Source organism: Oryx dammah, unplaced genomic scaffold (genome assembly GCF_014754425.2).
Source record: "Oryx dammah isolate SB20612 unplaced genomic scaffold, SCBI_Odam_1.1 HiC_scaffold_12, whole genome shotgun sequence".
NCBI lineage: Eukaryota > Metazoa > Chordata > Mammalia > Artiodactyla > Bovidae > Oryx > Oryx dammah.
Genome location: NW_024070196.1, coordinates 43098337 through 43121709, shown reverse-complemented (window position 1 = coordinate 43121709; position 23373 = coordinate 43098337). Strand labels below are relative to the sequence as shown.

General features: G+C 42.0%; 1 protein-coding gene across 2 annotated transcripts in view; it reads left to right on the top strand.

Annotated features, from left to right (window-relative positions):
- The first annotated feature begins 288 nt into the window (after positions 1-288).
- The window catches only part of GUCY1A1 (guanylate cyclase 1 soluble subunit alpha 1), a 64836-nt gene continuing 41751 nt past the window's right edge, over positions 289-23373 (top strand). The window contains exon 1 of one of the 2 annotated variants that reach the window (XM_040251500.1): positions 289-547. The gene's annotated coding sequence lies outside the window, so the exon portion shown is untranslated. Of the gene's footprint in view, positions 548-596; positions 987-23373 lie in introns of those variants that run through there. The other variant, XM_040251499.1, reaches the window with a different exon arrangement.

Below are 23373 nucleotides of genomic sequence, written 5' to 3'. Positions count from 1 at the left end.
ACTGGAAAGATGTAAATACTCTGCAACCGTAGAACTGCGTTTACAAAGGAGTAGATTGGCGTTAACCTGAGAACCAGGGCACGAAAACCATCCACGCAGACATCAATTTCCAGCAGAAATGCTGGAGTTTCTAACTATGGAGAGCTACAGTTTTTCCGGCCCAGTGCACAGCAGAAAATATATATTTTTAAGTGGGCCAAATTTTCCTTGCGTTCCCTCCCTCTTTTTCCTTTCCCCTCGTTTGTCCCCGTCCCCTGGTGTCTGTCACCACACAGGAACTGCTGGGAAAGCGATTGGGCGGCTGGAGGACTCAGTTCCCCGGCCCTAGTCGGGTCGTCGTGGTGGGTGGGACTCAGTACCGAGCTGATTTTCCACGATCTGGTTTCACTGCGGTTTTTCTCCGCTCCGGCTGCTAGACTCCGGGCAAAAAGCAGGGAGTCGCCTTGGGGAACCCTCCCACCCCAACCCCCCCAAGGCGACCGACCGACTCCTGCGAGGAGGGCGCGCCGCGAGCCGCGCGACAGAGGCCTCGAGTGACCTCACCATGGTGCGTTTCAGCCTCTACTTTCTTTTTCAGTCTTTCGTTGCAGGGAAGGGGAGGGGTTCCAAAAAGAAGTCAGAGGCAGCAGGGAGAGGCTGTAAGGGATCCTTGGGGCGGGGGGAGAGAGAGAGAGAGAAAGAGATGGAGACGCTGGGAGAGACCCAGGCTGGAGCTGGCTGAGCGTGGGCGCAGCGCGGGAACCGGGTCTGCAGCGCTTTGCGCCTGCCCCGCCTGTTGAGCCGGAGCCGAGTAAGCGCTGGCTGTGGGGAAACCGGTGCAGGGACCCGCAGGTGCCGCCGCCGGGTCTCCTCTCCCGCCCACCGCCCCCTCATCCCCCACCCCTGCCGCCCCCTCTCCTTCTGCGTTGGCAGCGCGGATCTGCTGGGTGCGCCCGGGAGCTACCGGCGATCCCAGAACGCAGCCCCGAGGTCTGGGACGCAGCCGAGTAAGTGGTCGCCGTGTGCCCGCGCGGGTCAGGGCTGCCAGGGGAGCGGCCCTCTCCGCGGCCCCCTGCCCAGGCCTATCCCCCTCCCCTCCGGGAAGACTTCCTGAGCTCCCAGCTGTCCAGCCCTGGGGCCGGCCGGGTTCCCACGCCAGGGAGGAGCGAGGGCGCAAAGAAGACGGCGCCCGGGGCAGCTCAGGGCCCGGGGGACCCGCGGCGGCCGAGGGCGGAAGGCCAGCTGTGGGTGGGCGCCGGGCCGCGCCGAACTGGCGGCTGCGCTCCAGGGGCCCTGGCGTGAGAACGCGGGGAGCCGGGCGCTGCTCTCCCACGGCCCCGGCGCCGGGGGGTCGGAGCCCGCAGAGGGAGGCCGCGCTGCGCTGGTGCTCGGTTCGCGCTCCTACGGGGCGGGCGGCTGCGATCCGGTATAGCTTAGCGGGGCCGCCCTCCAACTTCCACCGGGGCTGCCGGGGCTCTACCGAGGAGTGAATGTGCGTGCGCGCGTGTGTGTCTGTGCATGTGTGTCGGGGTGTGTGTTCGCGTGTGTTCGTGAGCGCGCGTGTCTGTGTCGGGGTGCCCGCTCGCGCGTGTGTTAATTGCTGCTTCGGGTGTGTGATTCCCACTGTGATTTGGGGGAGCAGTGAGCAGGGGTCTGCGTCTCCGTGCCCGGAGCCCGTCTTGGATGGGCTGAGCAGCCTCGCGGGGGCACTTGTGTGGAGGCTGCTTTGCACTGTGGTCACGTGGTTTCAGGCTATGGATTCCCTGCGTCTTTTGCTCCTTCACTTCACAGGATTGTGCCTTCCTTTACACTTGGTGAACAGTGTGTATCTTCCGAAGTAAACCAGAAGGTTGAACGTGTCGCTTAATTGTGACTAGTGCATCTTGGTTTCCAAAATACTGAACCCCTTCGGAATTTTAAGAACAGGTCATAAAACATAGTTCTAAATTAGAGCTTCATTTATAACGTATGAGAGTCTGTTGCGTGATGGTGATTTTATTAAATGTTTACCTCTTCACTAGAACTGCTCTTAGGAGGAACATCTTTGATCCTCTGATGACACATGGGTAAGCGTTGGAGTCTTCATGTGATGGATGTAGATTTTTATATCTTGGTTCATAGTGTAATACTAATCTGTTGCTTTTCCTAAAACGGCTTTTGTTCTTGTTTCTTAAGGAGTTGTCATTTCCGGTACTATATTATGAAGAGTGGTAAAAGTCAATAATGGCAACAATATAACAAAAATATGAATGTCTGAAATGTCAAAGCAAATCTTAATTTGTCAAAAAGCCATGCAAACTTTATTAGGCATTTGGTGATTTAGGCATTAGGCATTTGCCGGTGTAGTCTGCACTCTGTTCAGTTATTACACAGCTTGGTTTGTGGATTGCTTCCAGGGGTCTAGAAATTTTACTTAAACGTTTGGGTCGCTGCATTTTAAGGGAGATAATCCAGGGTTCTCAGATAATTTAAAGTGATTTTCGACCCAATAGAAAAATAAAAACCACAGAGTTAAATAAACTATTCTTTTCATGTCAAAACAGCAGGCTTTTTGCATAAAGCCTGTGTAGGAAAATTCTAGAATAATTAAATATTGTTACAGTAATTAAGCATCTCACATAAAACAGACCCACTTGTATGTTTTAAAATGTATCTGTTAGGAAACTTAAGTAGTTTAAGTTTATTTAATAGAAATTTGTAATTAATAAGTGGCTACCTTCTGCTGCTTCTTGTGCTGTAAGATCTTTTTTTCAGTGCATGACAGAGAAAAAAGGAATTTTATTTTTCTCTCATTGAAATCCAACATAAATATAATGGAAAGTACTTATGCATGGTATAATGTTTTGTAATGTATGAATATAAGAAGCACCTTAAAGGTCTGCTACAAGGTACCTGGGCATAAAATAACATGTTCAAGGTACCTTTTTGTCATTCTTGAGAACATAGAAGGCGATGCGGCTTCACAAGGCTTGGTCCTCATATCTCTTATAACTATGATCTTATGTTAAGACATTATTTTGAAAAACTTTAAATCAATCAAGATTGGATTAATTGGAATTAATTGCATTAATTAAAATTGGATTTAATCCAATGTTGGATCAATAAGTAAAGAAGTAAGTGAATTCAAATCGTTATTTCCATTATGAATGTCAGATTTGCCAGGAAGTTGCTTAGCTTCCTTTTATTTGCTAGGAAATAAAACTTTTATGTCATTGATTTTTATACCACTTAATTACAAATATTTACCCAAGCAACTTTTGTTAAATGTTACTATTTATTACTTTTTGTGTATTTGTGGAAACATATTTTTATTTCTAAAATATCAGTAATTTAACTGGTTTTTCATCTCTAGCCTTCTAGATGTTTTCAGTAAGCATTTGTTAGGTGGCTGGGCAGTAGTTTTGGTTGGGTCTCTCCCTCTTGATGCAAGAAGAGTTTTTTGGCAATTTTAGGTCTTTAGATGAATAAATTTAGGCACTCATAGACTAGTTGACTCATTTGACACTAGAGTAATTTTTTGGCTTTCCTGACTTACATATGCTTCTGTCTTTCTCAAACAGTTTGGAAGTGTCTGACCTAGTTTATTTCTCTGTCCCCTGAGTGTAGGCCAATAGGCTTGCGCTTCCTATATAGCCTTTAGGCTTATAGAGTATGAACAGAAGTATTTGCTAGGAGTGAGGGGTTTTAGGCCAGTCACCACCAGCAGCAGTAGGTTATAAAACTGGAGGGATGCTGGGCCATATACCCCTGTGGGCACACTCCGCCCCCTGCCCCCCACCCCCACACACAAATGTGATTATCAACTGCTTGTAGTTGCTTTCCTGGAATTCTTTGTTAATAATCTTATTATTATTATTATTATTATTAAAATAAAACTTCCCTTGCAGAAAATCAAAGGCAACTCAAGTTAATTCAGTCACCACCTCCTCCTTCTCACCACAGTAGGAATTAGGAAGAAGCCCAAAGAAGACAATGGCTTTGGGAGCGAGCACTCCTGGAAAGGGGTCTGGGCAGACCAGGGAAAGCTTCTTCATTCTGAATTTTTTCCAGGTCTGACGTAATTCTGCATGCCCTTTCGCTGTGCTGCCTTACATCAAAAATACCCATTCAGACAGGTAACCCAGACAGAGAAAGACATTTATCATATGATGTCACTTATACGTGGAATCTAAAAAACTGATACAAAGGAACTTATTTACAAACCAGAAATAGGCCCACAGACACAGAAAACAAACTTATGGTTACCAAAGCAGAGAAGGGAAAGGATAAATTAGGAGTTTAGGATTAACATACAAAACTACTATATATATAATATATATATATAAAAAGTAGGTGAACAGTGGGGACCTACTGTATAGCACAGGGAATTATACTCAATGTTTTATAATAAATTATAATGGGAAAAGAGTCTGAAAAGGAATATACCTATATGGGTGTGTGTGTGTGTGTGTGTGTGTAACTGATCACTGTGCTGTACACCTGAAACGGAGACAGCTTTGCAAATAAACTATACTCCAATTAAAAAAATACCTGTTCATATATCTTCATCACTACCAAACTCAAATCACCCTCAGGCTATTCATCCTTGGATTCAAGATGCCTGGCACATGGTGGGTGCCTAATAAGCTTAATTGTGTTATCCTCATAATTATTTTCTTCTTCTTCATGGTTATCGATTCGAGTTTTTTGATGCCTTGGTGCTGTGGGTATTTGGTTTGGGAATACTGTCTCTGGATTAGCATCTGTCTTGTGAGAAGCCTGCAGGAAAGAACACTGCTGTGCTTTTTTCCCGTGGGCCTTGCTGCTGGTTCAGAGCTGCTTGTAACCGCTCATCCACCACTGCCCAGCTACCTTTTGTCTTTCTAAGTTTACACCATTTACCCTCTCCCCATGACCTGTGCTTATTGACTTCCTGAACGTTCCACTTGCCTTGGGAATCTACACTAACGGAGGATTTGTTTTCTACACTTTGACCAACTGTAATCGCCTATAACTTAATTCAACATCTAAGCATTGGATCCACAGGACTGCAGTCCACCTCCCTGGGTCTTTCTGCCCAGCTGAAGAAGCTGAGCATTTCATATTCTTTTTCTGACCTCAACCCCTTGTCCTTCCGGTAAGCCCCTTTATTCAAAACCGCTTACACCCTCCTCTCCAGTGACTACTCCTTAGCCATTTCCAATTTTCTCAGGTTTTCCTGTCTTTACTCAGTGCAATGATTTTGGCAAGAAATGTCAGCTGTGCTCCATCATTCTGCTCTCTTGCTGCTAGACCTCTTAGCTTCTGATTCCCTCCAACTTCAGCTTCAGGGGTGGTTAATAGCTCCAGGCAGTTATTTTACTCTTTCTTGGATAATTCCTATCAATTTCTCCATGAGACATGTGGCAGAGTTTTCCAGTCCAAATTATCTTTAGTTTTTCCATTCTTAGCAGGTGACCTTATTTCCAAATTCAAGGTGAATATTAAGATTGATTTAGTAAGCTACTTACCAAGATTTATCTTGAATGTGGAAGGCATTCCTTTATGTGACCTGTTCTGAGCATAATAATTCTTTTCTTATATTGAGCTATACTATTTGCCTTTATAATATTCGTATCCAAATTTTTACCTTTTAGAGTACTTATACAGAAAGCTTTTATATATAATATTTGAGACATGTATGGCTTCCCTGGTAACTCAGTTGGTAAAGAATCCGCCTGCAATACAGAAGACCCTGGTTCAATTCATGGACCAGGAAGATCTGCTGGAGAAGGGATAGGCTACCCACTCCAGTATTCTTGGGCTTCCCTGGTGGCTCAGATGGCAAAAGAATCCACCTGCAATGTGGGAGACCTGGGTTTGATCCCTGGGTTGGGAAGATCCCCTAGAGAAGGGAACAGTATTCTGGCCTGGAGCATTCCATGGATTGTATAGTCCATGGGGTCACAAAGAGTCGGACATGAGATCTCTATGGTAATGTTCATTTTGTTCAACTCACCCTTAATTGGCATAGTTTGAGTATCTTATTATCATTAGGGAATTTCTCTTTTGGGTGCATTCCTGTTTTTCTGAAAGTTTCGTCCTGAGAGCTGAAGCAAAAGGAAAGGACTAACATAATTAATCTCCTCTAAATACCATATGGTAAATCATCCTAAAATCAAATCTGCCTTCTATTCCACTGTATTTTTTGCATCCATACTACACTGTTTAATTAGGCATCTTTTTGCATTCTGCTCTGCAAGTATACTTCTTTTCCTCAGTTTGCATGTTTAGCCACTAAATGTGGGACTTTAAAAAATACTTACTGCAACTAAATATAATCTTTACCTTTAGTTAGCCTATTGTTCCAGAGGGTCAGGATATTTTCAGATTTTAATTCAATGACACAGGCTAGCTATTCTTCATTTAGAGGCATGAGCAGATTTAATCAGGATCAATTAATACCTTATTCTAATACCTGTACAGAATGGATAACGGGCAGAACATTTAGGCCCAGATGCCTCCCCTCACGAGTCCCTGAATTAATCAGTCATCTTTAGAAGGCTGTTCATGTTGTGTTATGGTCAGGTAACTCATTCCTCAGAGTTTACATTCCTTTGTGTGGCCCGAGTGGGTATATTCTGTGACAGACTTGATCAGATTCCTTGCTGGTATGCATTTCCACTTTCTGCAGACTAGCTATCAAGTAAACCTGTAAAAACAGAAGGAAATAATCCTAGGCTCCTCTGTAACGATGGGTTCCTTGTGTCTCCCTAGCTGGTAGGTAATGATGCTTCACATTTTGGGTGTGTACAGACCATAATGTTGAGAATCTCGTGGGAGTAGAGCCTGGAATCAGTGTCAACTGCTCTTGGCTATAAAGTTGGTGGAATCCAGCTTCTGTGTTTTGAGAATTGAGACCATGGCCAGATTCCTTGCTCTCTTATCAGCCCTTCCTTCATCATAATGTTTTAAAAGATGATTTTAACTGTACACATCCACACATGTTCTCAGTACTCTGTGGTGAGATTTTTCCAAATTAATGGATTTAAACTCTTTTGGAATATTTAACTTCATACTCTTGCTTGGACCTTAAATTTGTTACTTAGGTTTTTGTCTTGCTTTTGCCAAGATTATGCTATTTTCTTGAAGAGCTGAGATGAAACCATACCAGCATCCGGTAGCTCTGCCCGTCCAGTCAGGTAGCATTGTTTGACTATCTTTGCGACCAGCAATCAGTGCGCTCTTCCCACAGCTAAAGAACACAGTTAGCACTTCTGTATCTGGCAATAAGAATGAGAATTGAAAGAACATATTTTGAATTTGTGATTTTTCAAAACACATGATTTTTTGAAAGCTTCAGCTTACTTTTTGTTTTAGGACACACTTTTCAGAGGTTAGTCACTCTTTTGTACCCCATGATGAAGTGTATTATGGATTATGTATGTCACTGAGGAGGATGCAAAGTTTATGACAGTCCTGCCTGCCGGAAGTTAAAGTGCGTGTGTGGAAGATACCAGCACCAGAACAGTCTCAGAATTACACAGCAGCACTCGACTGGGAGACTGATATTTGTGCTGCAGTTGTATAAGTTCTCAAGAACCTCAGAAGCCATAGTCCCACAGGAGGGAGGTGCTGAAGAAGGCTTTCTGGGCAAGGTCTGGTGCTTAGGGGAGGTTTTACAGCAGGATGAGGTTGCTGGATGTTGCAGGACCTGTGGAGTATAAATATATGGGAGGGTGGAGAGTGTCTGAGGCAGACGAAAGGAAGGGGCCGTGCAGGATGCAGCTGGGTGTGTAGGTGTGAGAGGTGTCCAAGTGTGTGTGAGTGTGTGAGGGTATGTGTGGACGAGAGTGTGTGAAGGTATGTATGTGTGTGTGAGGATATATGAGGGTGAGTGTCTGTGAGGGTGTGAGTGTATGTTAGGGTGAGAGTGTGTGTGGGTGAGAGGGTGTGTGGCAGTGTAGGTGTGTGAGTGTGAGAGGGTGTGTGAGGCTGTGAATGTGAATGTGTGAAACCATTTATGGATGGGGAACTGCATGGGCAGTCCTTCATACCCCGCAGCTCTGTAGTGCCCCTTTGCAGGAAACAGGATGACATCCCAGCCTTTTCTAGATTCCCTGCCCCTCTCTGGGTTTCAGCGGGGCTGGTACCTACTCAGCCTTTACATCTCAATCTGGGCTCTGCTTCCCAGAACCTTAGTTGCTCTTCCACATCTGCAGGAGCTTGGTATGTTTCTCTGCACCTCCCTGTTCACTCCCCATCCTATCATTATTCTCTGCTATAATTTATTTATTGGACTATAGTTGATTCACATGTTGTGTTAGTTTTAGGTATCCAGCAAAGTGAATCGGTTATACATATTCATACACATATATCTATTCTTTTCAGATTCTTCACCCTTATACATTATTACAAAATATTGAGTATAGTTCCCTGTGCTATACAGTAGGTCCTTGTTTATCTATTTTATATATAATAGTGTGTATATGTTCATCCCAAACTCCTGATTTATCTCTCCCTCCCTTTCCCCTTTGGTAGCCATAAGTTTGTTTTCTATGTCTGTGGGCCTGTTTCTGTTTTGTAAACAAGTTCATTTGCACCATTTTTAGATTTCACGTATAAACAATATCATATGGTATTTGTGTTTCTCTGTCTTATCCTCTGCTGTAGTGGCTTCCTGAATTGTCTACAATGGGAGGAGGTACCGTTTCAGGTTAGTTCCCATTCTGTTCACAGACATGTAATAGAAGTGCTCCAGAAATCATGAGCATTCGATTGAAATTGTATGATGTGAAATGGGCAGCTGGGAGCAGTGAGTGTTGGAGAATATTGGTAAAAAAGATTTACAGTAAAATGGGGTTAGGTTACAAGATCAGGATGGCCACTGAACCTTTCTTTATTAGGTTATGTGAAACCATTTTGTTTTTTTTGAGTTTTGGGGAAGGGCTGTGTGGCTTAGACACCACTTTTAATTAGTCTTTCATACATCAGTTTGAACACTTCAGAGTTTGGGATGCATCTCTAGACGTAACAAGGAAATTGTGTGGCTCCTCACCTTGCACCGGGTGTTTCCATCCATGAGGTTAACAAAGCTTAGAACTTTAATACTCTGTCTTTTAAAAAGATCTGTTTACTTACTTGGCTGCTTCGGATCTTTTGTTGCAGCGCACAGTCTCTCTAACTGTGGTGCATGAGCTTAGTATGGGGTTTCCTCATTTCCCAACAAGGGATCAAACTTGTGTCCCCTGCATTGCAAGGGGGATTCTTAACCCCTGGACCACCAGCAAAGTTCCAGTGCTATGTATTTTTATTAGTTATGTGTGTTACTAGTCTAATTTTATATGTATGCACTGGAATTGTTAGCTCCTTATTCTCAATTTTCAACCATTTTGCAACTTCAGATATGCTCAATTATAAGTAGTTAAATGATATGTGGCTCATATGATTAAGTAAACATGGGACACAATTTCACTGTTTCATTAGTATAATATGAACTTTTAAGTGGTGTGTTTGTGAATATAAAGCTTCAGTTCAGTTCAGTTCAGTTCAGTTCAGTCTCAAAGTTGTGTCCGACTCTGCAACCCCATGAATTGCAGCACGCCAGGCCTCCCTGTCCATCACCAACTCCCAGAGTTCACTCAAACTCACGTCCATTGAGTCGGTGATGCCATCCAGCCATCTCGGTTAATTCTTCACCATGGATGAAGAGTTTAGAGGATTACAAATGTAATGTGGAAGACACTTGGATAAACATACTAACATTATTGAGACTTGATGTGTCAAGATTTGAAGCAACAGATTTTTATGCTAGATTATCACCTTATGTTTCCAAGTGTGGTCAGCAAAAGGCAGTCCTCTCCATGAAAATTCTGGGTAAAAATTCATTTTTTTCAATGTCTTAAAATATTTGCAGTCACTAATGATAATTAACATTCTTCTTTGTTCACCTCCGCAGCAAGTAACAGTTTAATATGCCACAGCCTCTATTTCTGGGTCTTTTTTCTGGGGACTGTTTAGAATAATGTTCTTAAGCTCTCATCTTATGCTAAAGAATTTTCCCAGTGGAGCAAGATGTGATAGTTTTGGATAGAGTCTGAGGGTAGCAGGTCATTCTAGCTGAAGTCACTATCTCTCCCCACCTCTGTCCTAGTTTATCTTACTTAGGCTGGATTATCCCTGCAACTCACCTGACGGCTTGTCCAGGAACAAGAAGGCTGGGTGTCACAGGTGTCATAAGGTCATGCTCTACAAAAGTTTTTCTTCCATTGGTCCTGCCCCATGGCCAACTCTTTTGGATTGATCCATTCCTTTGGAGTGGACACGGGGTAACGGTTCTATATCTTTCTTCCCTATTAGTTTTCTTTTTTGCTGGCGAAGGAATGTCTTAAATGGAGGTGGCTAGAAGATTTTTGCTCACCTGCCTTGATTATCTATCTAAATCAAACCAAGTAAAATCTGTTTAGTTCCTCTTGTCTTAATATTGGCTCTGTTTCAGCACATGGTGGAAGTTGGGAGCTGGGGTGCTGTCACTCTGTTTTACCCACAGTAAAATGGCATTTGGCTATTTTTTTTTGTTTGTTTGTTTTGCAGTAGCTGTCCTTGATAAAAAAGCATTGGTCATTGCGTGAGTACCAAGAATTTTTGCTGCATGCTAGGTGTCACACACCCTTTTAAGTGGTGTAGAAACCCCGTGGTGCTCACAGCATCAAGTGGATACTCTGACAGCATACTTTACGACTAACTCTGGTCCCATGTTTCAATCATGCTCCTACTTGAATTCTGTGTTACAGCTATATTGTATTGGCTGCGATTTGTCACCAGACTCTTTCTTGTTTTGCCTTTTTCCTTTGCACAAATTTTTCTGCTCCTTGGAATCCTTTTTCTTGTTTCCTATGCTTTGCTGTTCTTAACTTACTCAACAAGGCTCATCTTAAGTTATTTATTTGAGGAAGCACTTACCAAAGTACTGTGTCTGGGTTAAAACAGGCTTTTTTGTGTCCCCATGACACAGAACACCTCATAATAGAGCACACTTCACTAAATTTGTGTTTTTATTCTGTCCATACTGCTACATGAGAGTTTCCTTTATGGTCTAGTGTTGGCTTGTTTTCTTTTGGTTTTTTGTTTTTAATTCCTGAAACCTCGTCCCTTAGAATGTAGTAATAGGTGCTTAATAAATAGCTTGCAGGATGTATGAACAAATGAATTGATGAATGGTTGGATGGATGGGTAAATCCAGGAGTTCAGAGAGACAGAAAGATTAAAGATTTTACGTAGGTAGAATAATTATAAAGAAAGGTCTTAAAGAAAGCGTGGGCTCCCCAGGGGGCTCAGTAGTAAAGAATCTGCCTGCCAAAGCAGGAGATGCAAGAGACGCAGGTTTGTTCCCTGGGTCTGGAAGATCCTCTAGAGTAGGAAAAGGCAACCACTCCAGTATTCTTGCCTGGAAAATCCTATGGACAGAGGAGCCTGGTGGGCTACAGTCCATAGGGCCGCGAAGAGTTGGACACAACTGAATGACTGAACACCAAGAAAGCACTTGTGATGAATTCCAGGGCAGAATATGAGCTTTAAGAGGAAAGTTATAGTCTCGTCCAGGATTGAAGAGAAGCGTGCATCCTTGGTCGATGGAGAGTGAGTGTAAGATGAGGGTGAAGCAGTGGTATAGCCACACAGTTAGTGAGACTTAAAGTGTTTCATCTGTGAGCAGTAACTATGCATTTGGTAAAATAACTCACAATCAGTATATAATTGTTTGAAATAAAAAGGAATATATTTTCAATATTTAACACATTCAGGTTGTTCCAGTTGAAGTGTATGAAAAAATCCAGCCTTACCCTGAAGCACAATTGATAAGAGGAGTGGTTTCATGTGTCTTAATACAGCTATAGATATTCTTTTGGTATAAAAACTTTGAAATTTGAGGAGTGATCATTTCATAAAGGTTGCTTGCCATATAGGATCTGAAGCCATTAAAATCCATCCTTCTGTGAATGGAGCCTTTATTCCTGCATGAGTTTGGAACATCATGGTCACTGGAAAATTCTGGTCCCCTTGTTTTGCAGATCTTCCAGATGTTGACAAACTACACTTTATTATAGAATAGGAGAATAATCACATTAATTAATATCACCATGATCTCATCAAGAAAACTTGAAGCATTGGGAAGCTGTCCAACTACCATGGTAGATGTACATGGTGCAGCTGTGGGTTGAGGAAGTTTTCCTGTTCCCTCTTTTCAAACCAAAAATCTGTCCTTAAATAGAAGAAAACTATAAATAAATTATTCTTTAAATTAGAATAAATATTATTAAATTTTAGAATAATAACTGTTAAGCTGAAAATTTCAAATTAAGAAAAGTTACTATAATTTAACATCACTGCAAAACAAAACCCACAAGAGTGGTTACTTCTTGTGTTTACATGTAGGTGTAAGAACAACTTGGGAATTTCAGAATAATGATTTATTGGACAATAATGAAGTTAACAGAGATCAGAGCAAGTACAGCCAATGATAGGGAGAAGGAGCACAGTAGAAGTTCTGAGGACAAACCGAGTTTACCTCCCCCAAATACATACATTTATAACATTCATACCCTAAAGCTCCTACCCTAGAAAAGTCTACACAGACAGCATTTCATTAGTTGTAGAATGATGGCATTGCAGCTACCATGTGACTTCCAGGAAGCTGCACAGTGCCCTTGGGAGAGAATGAGAATGGGAAGGACACAGGGTGTCTGAGCGCTGGCGTGAAGGCAGCTGTGACCTTGCACGTTCTGTGAGTGACTCTTGAGACATCCCCCAGGGTGTGCAGAACTTTGCACACTTTGACAACTACTGCTTTGGTAACCAAGCCTTGAACAAAGAAACATCAAGGGGCTAGAAAGATATAAACCTAATTTCAGGCAATAATAGTCAACATTCATTCAGTACATCTTATATTCCAAGCACTGGTAGAACCGAATTACCCTTCTTGAACCCCCCAGGAATTGTTCTACCCTCATCATTTAATTTAAGATGCGGAAGCAAAGTCAAGAGCAGAAAAGTAATTTGCCTAAATATCATACATCAAATTAGTGGTGGAACCAGTCTTTTTAGCCAAGCATCTTTTAAAAACTATGTTTACCACCTTAACTACTTACATATAAATGTTTCTGATAGCTTGCATATAATCAATAGTGTTTGTTTTTAAAATAGTCAGATTAGCCTCTGTAGCATAATGAGCTTTAGAGTTGGGTTTTGATGGTCTATGAACTTCCAAATAAAATACATAAGACAAGAAAAATTAATACATTTAGTACAAATGATAGAAATATTGTTTAATTAAAATAAAAATATCATTAAATTCTTCACCAGTCTAAAGTTATGACTGTGATTTTTAGGAAATTGTTTTCATATTAACTCTTAAAGAATATTTTGTTGGATTTACAACTTAAGGTAAAGAGTTTTTTTCTTCTTTCGGCCCATACATTTTTGTTGCACTATCTGCTAGTCTTTATTGCTTTGGTTGAAAATTAAGTACAGATCATATCATTTCCTCTCTGTTTCTTTTTTTTAACCTCTAGATATATTTTTTAAAAGTTTTCTTTTTATCTCTGAATTTCAGAGGTCTGATACCATTATGCCTAGGTGTAGTTTTCTTTGTGTTTATCATGTGTGGGTTTTAATGAACTTCCTGGATCTGTGTTTGATACTATCATTAAATATGGGATGTTTCCAGCCATTATTTGTTCAAATTTTTTTCTACTTCCATTTCCTCTCTTTTTGTTCTGGACTCTAAATGCATATATGTTAGGCCTTTAGATGTTGCCCTACAGATTTCAGATCTATTTGATCACTCTTTGTTCTCTTTGTGGCTTTGTTGGAGTTATTTCTGTTAACTTGACTTCATGTTCACTGATCCTTTCCTCTGATGTTAAATGGAGTTCTTTATTTCTGTGATTTTTAGCATTTCCAATTGTTTCTTTTTCTTTGCATTCTGTTTCTTAATGGAAACCCCCTCTTATGGCTGCTATTCAACTATACCACTGGATTCTAATGTATATTTCTCATGGTTGTTTTAAAGTTCTGTCTGATAACAGCATTTGGGCCACTTCTTGGTCTCTTTCTGTTGACTGTTTTCTCTTGATTGTGGGTCACTTTTTTCTTCCTCTCCTCATGTCATGTATCAGGTGTGTGTGTCATATACCACATAGGCATCTTAGCTGAGGGGTTCTTGGTGTTCTGATCTCTCCTGCAGCTGCTAAAAGTCTGATAAAAAGCCTCTGACCTGTGGGAGATTTTACATCTTCTACTACTTCTTCTGGGATGAAAATAGCACAGGTCTCATCTCTCCTGGGGCTTCTTGTCTATTTACTTCGGAATTTAGTTCATTTAGGTTTCTTGTAGTCCTCCACTGAGTTTTTTTCCCTTAAATTTGGCTAAGGTACAACATATATTAATACAAACAACCTCAAGTACAAAAAACAGACAATAATTAGATAAGATTTGACAGCTGTACACAACGCATGAAACCACCACCACAATCCAGATAAAAATCACTTCTGTCATTTCTCCTGTGTCCTTCTCCAATCAGCATCCTGTCCTCTATTTGCAGGAAATCATTGTCTGTAGGTATAGGTTTGCTTGCAGGGCTTAGATTTTACACAAGGTAATATTTCAGTGTGGACTCATGTGTGCAGTCCCACTCACTCACATAATGGTTTTGAGATTTATCTTTGCTGCATGTGTCTTCTGGATAGTAGTCCTTTTCACTGTATGGCTATTCAGCATCTTTTTCATTCACTCCCGTGCTTCAAGACATCTCAATTGTTTCCAGTGTTTGACTATTACAAGTAAAGCTGCTTCATGAATATCTGTGTTCAAGCCTTTGTTTGTATATATATTTACCTTCCTCATGAGTAATTACCTAGAAGTGGAATAGCTGGGTGGTTGATTGGAGAAGGAAATGGCAACCCACTCCAGTGTTCTTGCCTAGAGAATCCCAGGGACGGGGGAGCCTGATGGGCTGCCATCTATGGGGTCTACTGAAGCGACTTAGCAGCAGCAGCAGCAGCAGCATGATAGGTCATGTCAGCATTTTCAGAAACAACCAAACTACTTTCCAAAGTGATTGTTCATTTTTTCATTCCCACCAGCAGTTTATGAAAAATTCCAGTTATTTCTTATCATCATAAAATCTTTACATTGTCACTTTTAAATTTTATACATTCTAATGGGTTTTTGTCTCATGACTAATATTATTGACATAAAGAGATGTTTATTGGTTAGTATTAGGTTTAGGTGATATCATAGGGTGGGAGTACAAGCTCATACAGCTTGCTGCATGACAGGCCAATAAATCCAGTGATGAGTTGTTGGGACAAGGAATATTGGCTTTATTTAGAAAGCGACCAGATCAAGAAGATGGTGGATTCATGTCCCAAAGAACCATCTTCCCTGGGTTTGGGTTCTAGTTTCTTTTGTAAAGCAAAGAAAGGGAGGTGAGGCAGTAAAGTATAAAACGTGATTTGTTGTTGTTATTCAGTTGCTCAGTCATGTCCTACTCTTTGCGACCTCATGGATTGCAGCATGCCAGGTTTCCCTATCCTTCACCATCTCCTGGAGTTTGCTCCAATGTGTCCATTGAGTCCATGATGCCATTCAACCATCTCATCCTCTGTCATCCCCTTCTCTTCCTGCCTTCAATCTTTTCAAGCATCAAGGTCTATTCTATAGAATAAGTCTGTGGCCAAAGTATTGGAGCTTCAGCTTCAGCATCAGTCCTTCCAATGAATATTCAGGATTGGTTTCCTTTAGGATTGTTTGGTTTGATCTTGCTGTCCAAGGGACTCTCAAGAGTCTTCTCCAACACCACAGTTTGAAAGCATCAATTCTTTGGTGCTCAGCCTTCTTTGTGGTCTAACTCTCACATCCATACATGATTACTAGAAAAACCACAGCTTTGACTATATGGACCTTTGTTGGCAAAGTAATGTCTCTGTTTTTTAATACACTGTCTGAATTTGTCGTAGCTTTTCTTCCAAGAAACAAGTGTCTTTTAATTTCATGGCTGCAGTCACCATCCACAGTGATTTTGGAGCCCAAGAAAATAAAGTCTTTCACTGTTTCCATTGTTTCTCCATCTATTTGCCATGAAGTGATGCGACTATTTCATTTCATGGAAAATAGATGGGGAAACAGTGGAAACAGTGTCAGATTTTATTTTTTTGGGCTCCAAAATCACTGCAAATGGTGATTTCAGCCATGAAATTAAAAGATGCTTACTCCTTGGAAGAAAAGTTATGACCAACCTAGATAGCATATTGAAAAGCAGAGATATTACTTTGCCAACAAAGGTCAGTCTAGTCAAGGCTATGGTTTTTCCAGTGGTCATGTATGGATGTGAGAGTTGGACTGTGAAGAAAGCTGAGCGCCAAAGAATTGATGCTTTTGCACTGTGGTGCTGGAGAAGACTCTTGAGAGTCCCTTGGACTGCAAGGAGATCCAACCAGTCCATTCTAAAGGAGATCAGTCCTGGGATTTCTTTGGAAGGAATGATGCTAAAGCTGAAACTCCAGTACTTTGGCCACCTCATGCGAAGAGTTGACTCATTGGAAAAGACTCTGATGCTGGGAGGGATTGGGGGCAGGAGGAGAAGGGGACGACAGAGGATGAGGATGACTGGATGGCATCACTGACTCGATGGCCGTGAGTCTGAGTGAACTCCGGGAGTTGGTGATGGACAGGGAGGCCTGGCGTGCTGCGATTCATGGGGTCGCAAAGAGTCGGACACGATTAATAAATTATTGCAAATATTTTGTGGTTCCAGCCAGACCCTGGAGAAGATGGGTTGACTTTTTCTTTCTTGCAGCCATTCACAGGTGGGCCTCCTCAGAATGTTTCTTGTGAGCTGAACAGAGGTATTTTAATTTAATGCTCAAGCATGGGAAGCCTTGTTCCCAGAGAGAGTCCATTTTGTACACTTCCAGCTATTAGAATAGATATTCCAGCTATTGTACACTTCCATCCCTTTAGTAATTCATTTGTAGCAAAAGCAATAGAATACAAAGGGTAGAGAAAAAGAAGCAGTTCCAATATGGAGTCAGATGTGTTCTTCCCTGTTACAGTAACTTGTGATAGGGTTGGTGCCCTTTTAACAAGAGACACCCAAGAATTATCATTCTCTCTGTCTCTCTTTCTCTCCCCTTCTTGTGAAGGCACTGTGAGAAGGTAGGCATCTGCAAGCCAAAAAGACAGCTTTCACCAAAACTCATCCATGCTCATGCCATGACATTGGTCTCACACGTGTAGAACCTGAGAAAATGCGTTAATATTGCTCAGGCCCCAGTTACCCAGGATGGTGCTGTGTTAGGGCAGCCTGTCTGACCACCATACTGTGACTGTCTTCAGACACTCAACAAACACCTCTTTTTGTATAGTGCCCTCTTCTTTTTCCTTTTCAGCACACTTTTCTTATTTCTGCTTCTCCATCTGAACCATAACACCCTTAAGTATGAATATTCCCTAGAATCTTCCATTTGGCTCTTTTCTGTTTCTTTTGTTGCCCTTTAACATTGAACAGTTTGAGTTAAAGTCCTGATTTGAATGACTTCCTCTATGTGGAGAACCACAGATTCATATCTCTAATCTGTTTTATGCTATTTAATTAAAGACTTGAATTTTTAGATGTATCTCTATCCATATGTCCCACTTAACAGTTCACGATCCATGTGTACAAAACACAGTGGACCATCCTTCTCTCAACCTGGCTTCTGCTGCCAGTTTCTATTCATGGCACATCATCCTCCCAGGCAGAACTTGAGTCATCCTGCTCCTCGGACCTAGTCAGTTGCCACTGATGCCAACTTTAATTTTGGACTATCTCTGGCACCATCCTTTCCTGCACTCCCCACAACTTCCTGTATCCCCTCCGTTCACCCACACTGTCCTTCTTTCACAGCATGCCCTTCTGCTCATGACTTCACGTCCAATCTCTCGTCATTTTCAAATGACCTTAGTGAACTTCATGCATTTCTATGTGCAGTGAGATTTTTTCCCCTTCCCCAAAAGGTAAACATTAAATAATAAAATGGAAAAGGAAGATAATTGACAAATATAATAAAAATGAATAGGACAGTTCATACAAAACAATAAAATAGGAAAGGAAAATATATAGGAAAACATTTTCAAGATAATTTCTTCTCCAGTTGTTACATATTTGTGTTTGTGTTGCATGTACAGAAGGACCTAGGGAAAATAAAGGGAAAAGATGGAGTCACCCATATAATAAGGACTTAATACCTCTATATCCCTTCCATGTTTCTACCAGATGACTCCAAGCTGATAGTCTTGTCTTTTAATTTCAGCATAAAATAACTTACTAGAAGCCTACAGCTGGATAAATTGTGACCTGCACTGGCTTGTTAGATTAAGGCTGGAAACATACTTAACTTTCAATTAAGTGGCAGAGACAGGGTAATGAATAAGTCAGGCTATTTAGAAAATATGTTTGGAGAATTAAGGAAAGACTAAAGATAGCTTCTTGAGAAAGTGCAAAAGGTGATGAGAAAATCATGAAAAAGAGCCTGGGGAAATGTTTTCGAAGCTGTAGATGCCAAAACAGCTTTATAGTGTGCGTTCATATTGGTGTGGTATGAAGATGAAGTGTAGCATGTTCAGTAACTTTCAGGTGTGAAACTTGAGTTCAGAGTACCACGTGTGAAGTTCTTGAGGCCACTGGAGCTGTGGTGGGGGGCCCACAGAAAGCGGGGGCTTCCCAGCCTTTCAGTTGAGGAGACGGTCAGAGTGCATGGGAGTGAACTCTGGACTCCAGGTCAAATAGCCTCCCTTTAAGAGTAACCTCTGACCCTCAGCAGCTTTGGGTTTGGGCCAAGCCACAAGACTCTGGATTTCTGTTCTGCCATCTGTGAGTGGGAAGGATTGCAGTACATAATCTCTAATGTCTCTTCAGGCTCTGAGCTCGTGTTATGTAAATGCTGTGTCTTTGTGTAAACGTTACTGAAATGAAGGAGAAGCATTGTTTGGGTTCACTGGGAACAGGAAAGTTTCTGGAACTTTCCCTGTTTGCAGGCAGTTAGAGACGAGAAGGCCTTAAAACAATGTTGTTGTGGTTTTGGATTTAATGGAAAAGGACTCACTCTCTCAACATGTCCTTTGCAGTATCCAGATATATACCTGCCAACCCATGCTCAGAAGCCAAGTGTCATTTCTGGTAATGATTTCTTTTGAACCAATGTGGCTCAGATGGTCACAGAGAATCTGCCTGCAATGCAGGAAACCCGGGTTCGATCCCTGGGTCGGGAAGATCTCCTGGAGGAGGGCATGGCAAGCCACTCCAGTATTCTTGCCTGGAGAATCCCATGGACGGATGAGCCTGGTGGGTGATAGTCCATGGGGTCTCAAAGAGTCAGACATAGCTGAGCTGTCTAACACTTTCAATCATAATGTAAAAATTCAGAAAGAATTGAATTTCGGCTGGAATTTGCTGCATTTCTTTGGCTGACCTGGTTCCAGCATAAGCTTCAAGCATTGTGTATCAGTGTCAATGACAAAAGACTGTTTTCTGTCTCAAGAATAAGAAAGAGCTGAACAGAACACTTGAGAAGGCCCCTTCCTGCCCAGTGGCCTCTAAACAGTCGGTGGCCTGTGCCCCGTGGACCTACCAGAGAGACTCTCCTCTGGTGTTTCCAGGACGGAGCCCTGGTTCAATGGTAGGGAAGGGGAGGGAGTCTTACTCAAAACCTCGCTTCTGTGTCAATGTTATGCCAATCCACCTCTATTTTTTCACCTTTTTTTTAATCTTTTCCTTAGGATTTTAAAGGAAAATTTCTCAGAAAAATATACTTTCCCATAATTTATTCCTCTGCTTTACTATAAAGACCCCTTGAGTGTGTCAGAGACACCCACAGACTTTCTAGTTGTCTTCTGACTCTACTTGCTTCCCCAAACCATAGAGATAAGAGTAAGATTTTGCACAAGGAGGTCTCATGAGAGTTCACGGGGCCCTGAGAGGGCATCTCACACTTGCATTTCTGGGATGTCCCAGCTTTATTCCTTCAGTCCATAGGCCCAATGGCAGGTATGTACTGGTGGAGACTGTATGTACTGTATGTACTGGTGGAGGAATTTGAGGAATAATCCCTGTGGTATAGAAAAGGTCCCCCGTTTATCAAAGGCACCCTAGCACATTGGGTTTATAATCAGGTGGGCCTGGGTTCACTTCCTGTTTCTGCCACTCACTAGCAATGATCAAGGATAAATAATCTATGTTTTAGATTCCTTTTATGTAAAAGATATAAATGCACACTCCCCATAGGATGGTAGTGATGATTCAAGGAGATAATGTATATGGTGTTTTATAAGATCAGCAAACTGATTCTATAAATGATCAGACAGTAAATAGTGTAGGCTTTAGTGGCCTTGGGGGTCTCTTGCAGTTACTTGGTTCTGCCACTGTTGTTCCAAAGTTGCAGCCTTAGGCCACGTATAAATGAATGAACTTGTAAACATGAAAACCCCTGTTTCCCCTGTATTATCAGTACTTCACTTCCAACACGGAATGTGTGTGTTTCCTCTCCCCAGAGATTGCGACACCAGCTGGGTGTCCTACAGTTTAATTTAGTTCTGAGACTATATCCCTAGAGTTTGTGTCAGATCCCTTAGAGTGAGGGCACAGTCCCACAAGACTGCCCAGGCTTCAGATCCTAATCTCACATTCATGCCTCTGGTGCTTCTGACCAACTAACCGTGAATGAAAGGTCCGCACATCTCCCCTCTTTGTGTTCCATAATAGCTAGATGAGCTCACAGAATTCAGGAAAATAGCTTGCTTACTGTATACGCATTTATTATAAAAGGATGCAATTCAAGAACAGTCAGATGGAAGAGACACACAGGGAAGGTGTGGGGAAGGACCTGGAACTTCATGGGCTCTGGGCGCCCCACCCTCCTAGCACCTCCACATGTTCCCCAGCCCAGGAGCTTGCCACCACAGTTGGGGTTTTCTATGGAGGCTTCATTATGTAGGCATGATGGTTAAATCATTGGTCATCATTTGCAGAGACGTGGATGGACTTAGAGACTCACACAGTGTGAAATAAGTCAGAGTAAAACAAGTATGATGTAATATCACTTATACATGGGATTAGAACAATGGTACAAATGAACCTGTTTGCAAAGCAAAAAGAGAGACACGTGGATACCAAGGGGTTGGGGTGGGAGGGATGAATTGGGAGATTGAGATTGACATATGCACACTACTATGTATAAAATAAATAACAAATGGGAACCTACTGTATAGTGTGGGGAACTCTACTCAGTGCTCTGTGGTGACCTAAATGGAAAGCAAATCCAAAAAAGGGGGATGTATGTATAGATATGGCTGGTTCACTTTGCTGTACAGCAGAAACTAACACAACATTGTAAAGCAACTACACCCCAATACAAATTACTCAAAAAAATAAAAGCACAACAAAAGAAAAAGCATTGGCTATTAGTGATTAACTCAAACTTCAGCCTCTCCTTCCCCTATCCACCAGAGATCTGGGTGGGATGTAAAGTTCCAATCCTCTAATCCCAGGTTGCTTGCTGTGTCCTAAGCGACCCAGGGGCCCTGGCCACCAGCTACCTCATTAGCATTAAAAAAAGACCATCACTCTGGAGATTCCGAGGGTTTCGGGAGCTGTGTGCCAGGAAACAGAAAAGAGCAAGAGTGGGCAGAGACCAGATATATATTTCTTATTATGGCACAACATGGCCGTGTTCCAGTGAGACTGTATTTATGGACATGGAAATTTGAATTTCATGTTGTGCTGATTTATCATGAAATATTCTTTTGGTTTTCCTTCACTTCAGCATATGAAGACCATTCTCAGCACAAGGGCTGGACAAAAACAGGCATCAAGCTGGATTGGACCCACAGGCCATGGTCTGCCAGCCCCCTGAGTTTCCGGGTCTTCCTCGGGGCTGGTTTACCTTCCTCTGACCCTCCCACCATTCCAGAACCAGCGTCTCCTCCACCACCCACACCTCTGTCATGATGCATTTCTTCCTGGTCTCCTTGTTTTGCTCTTTGCTGGTTTCCACGTGGCCAGGCCTATATGTCTTGATTAATTTGTTCTTGGTTAGGCTGGAGAAGGTTCCGTCTCCAGCAGAGCTTACAAGTCTTAGGTTTTATGACTGTTAGTTTGTGGTCCTTTTTTCCCAAGGATCTTGGTAAAAGTTCCAAGGGCTGAACTACAAGAATCAAGACTCACTATTGTGTCTTCTTCCAGAATCTTCCTTCCAAATGTGATAGGTTAGAGCTCAGATAATTTGACTTTCTTCCACTGTAGAGTGAATCCATGCTCATGAGGTCACTCTTCTTTCCCATCAAGAAGTCACTTGGATGCCTCCTCATTGTTCAAAATATCAAATCAGATGCTCCACAGATGTGACAGTCAATACCAGAATTGACTTTACTCTTCTCACAAACCTATTTTAGTCAGATGTTGGGTGACTTATCTTGATTTCACAAGTATCTTAAACATTTTCCTAAGTGTCTCACCTCTCCCTCCTCATCACCTAAACCTTTCCACAAAATAAACCAACTTTGAGAGGTAAATAGATAAAAGGGTTACCACTGAATCAATTTTGAGAAGAACAGGTAACTTAGAAAAGCAAAAGCTGGAGATAAGATTCTTTGTAAAATAAACACAAACCATTTGTCAATCTAGCATTCTAGGAAAAGAAAATCGGATACCATGGGATTCCTGTTTTAGCTTGGTTTTAATTTTAAAATGTTCCACATTGGAAATAATTTGGATTTATTGAAAGTAGTATGCACTGCAATGACATAAGATTTGCTTGATTGATATAACAAGTTTGGTTTAATGAGTGGAAAAAGAGATTTAAAATCTAGCATAGTTCTTCAATGTTTATTCTAATATTTTATTAAAGAAATTTGGCATGCAACTTATTAGTTAATAGAATTACATAAGATGAAACCAAAATAGAATCTTAATGCTCTGGGTTATGCTGTATACTCCATTATGTTGTAATTCAATAAACAGAACCCTAACTATTGACATAGATACGACTTTCTTGGTATGCTGTAATGTTCTTCAAGTGGAGAATGTTTTCTGTATTTGTGGTACACTAAGCACCTGCTATGGAGAAGGCAATGGCACCCCACTCCAGTACTTTTGCCTGGAAAATCCCATGGACGGAGGAGCCTGGTAGGCTGCAGTCCATGGGGTCGCTAAGAGTCGGACACGACTGAGCGACTTCACGTTCACTTTTCACTTTCATGCATTGGAGGAGGAAACGGCAACCCACTCCAGTGTTCTTGCCTGGACAATCCCAGGGACGGGGGATCCTGGTGGACTGCCGTCTGTGGGGTCGCACAGGGTCGGACACGACTGAAGCGACTTATCAGCAGCAGCAGCAGCAAGCA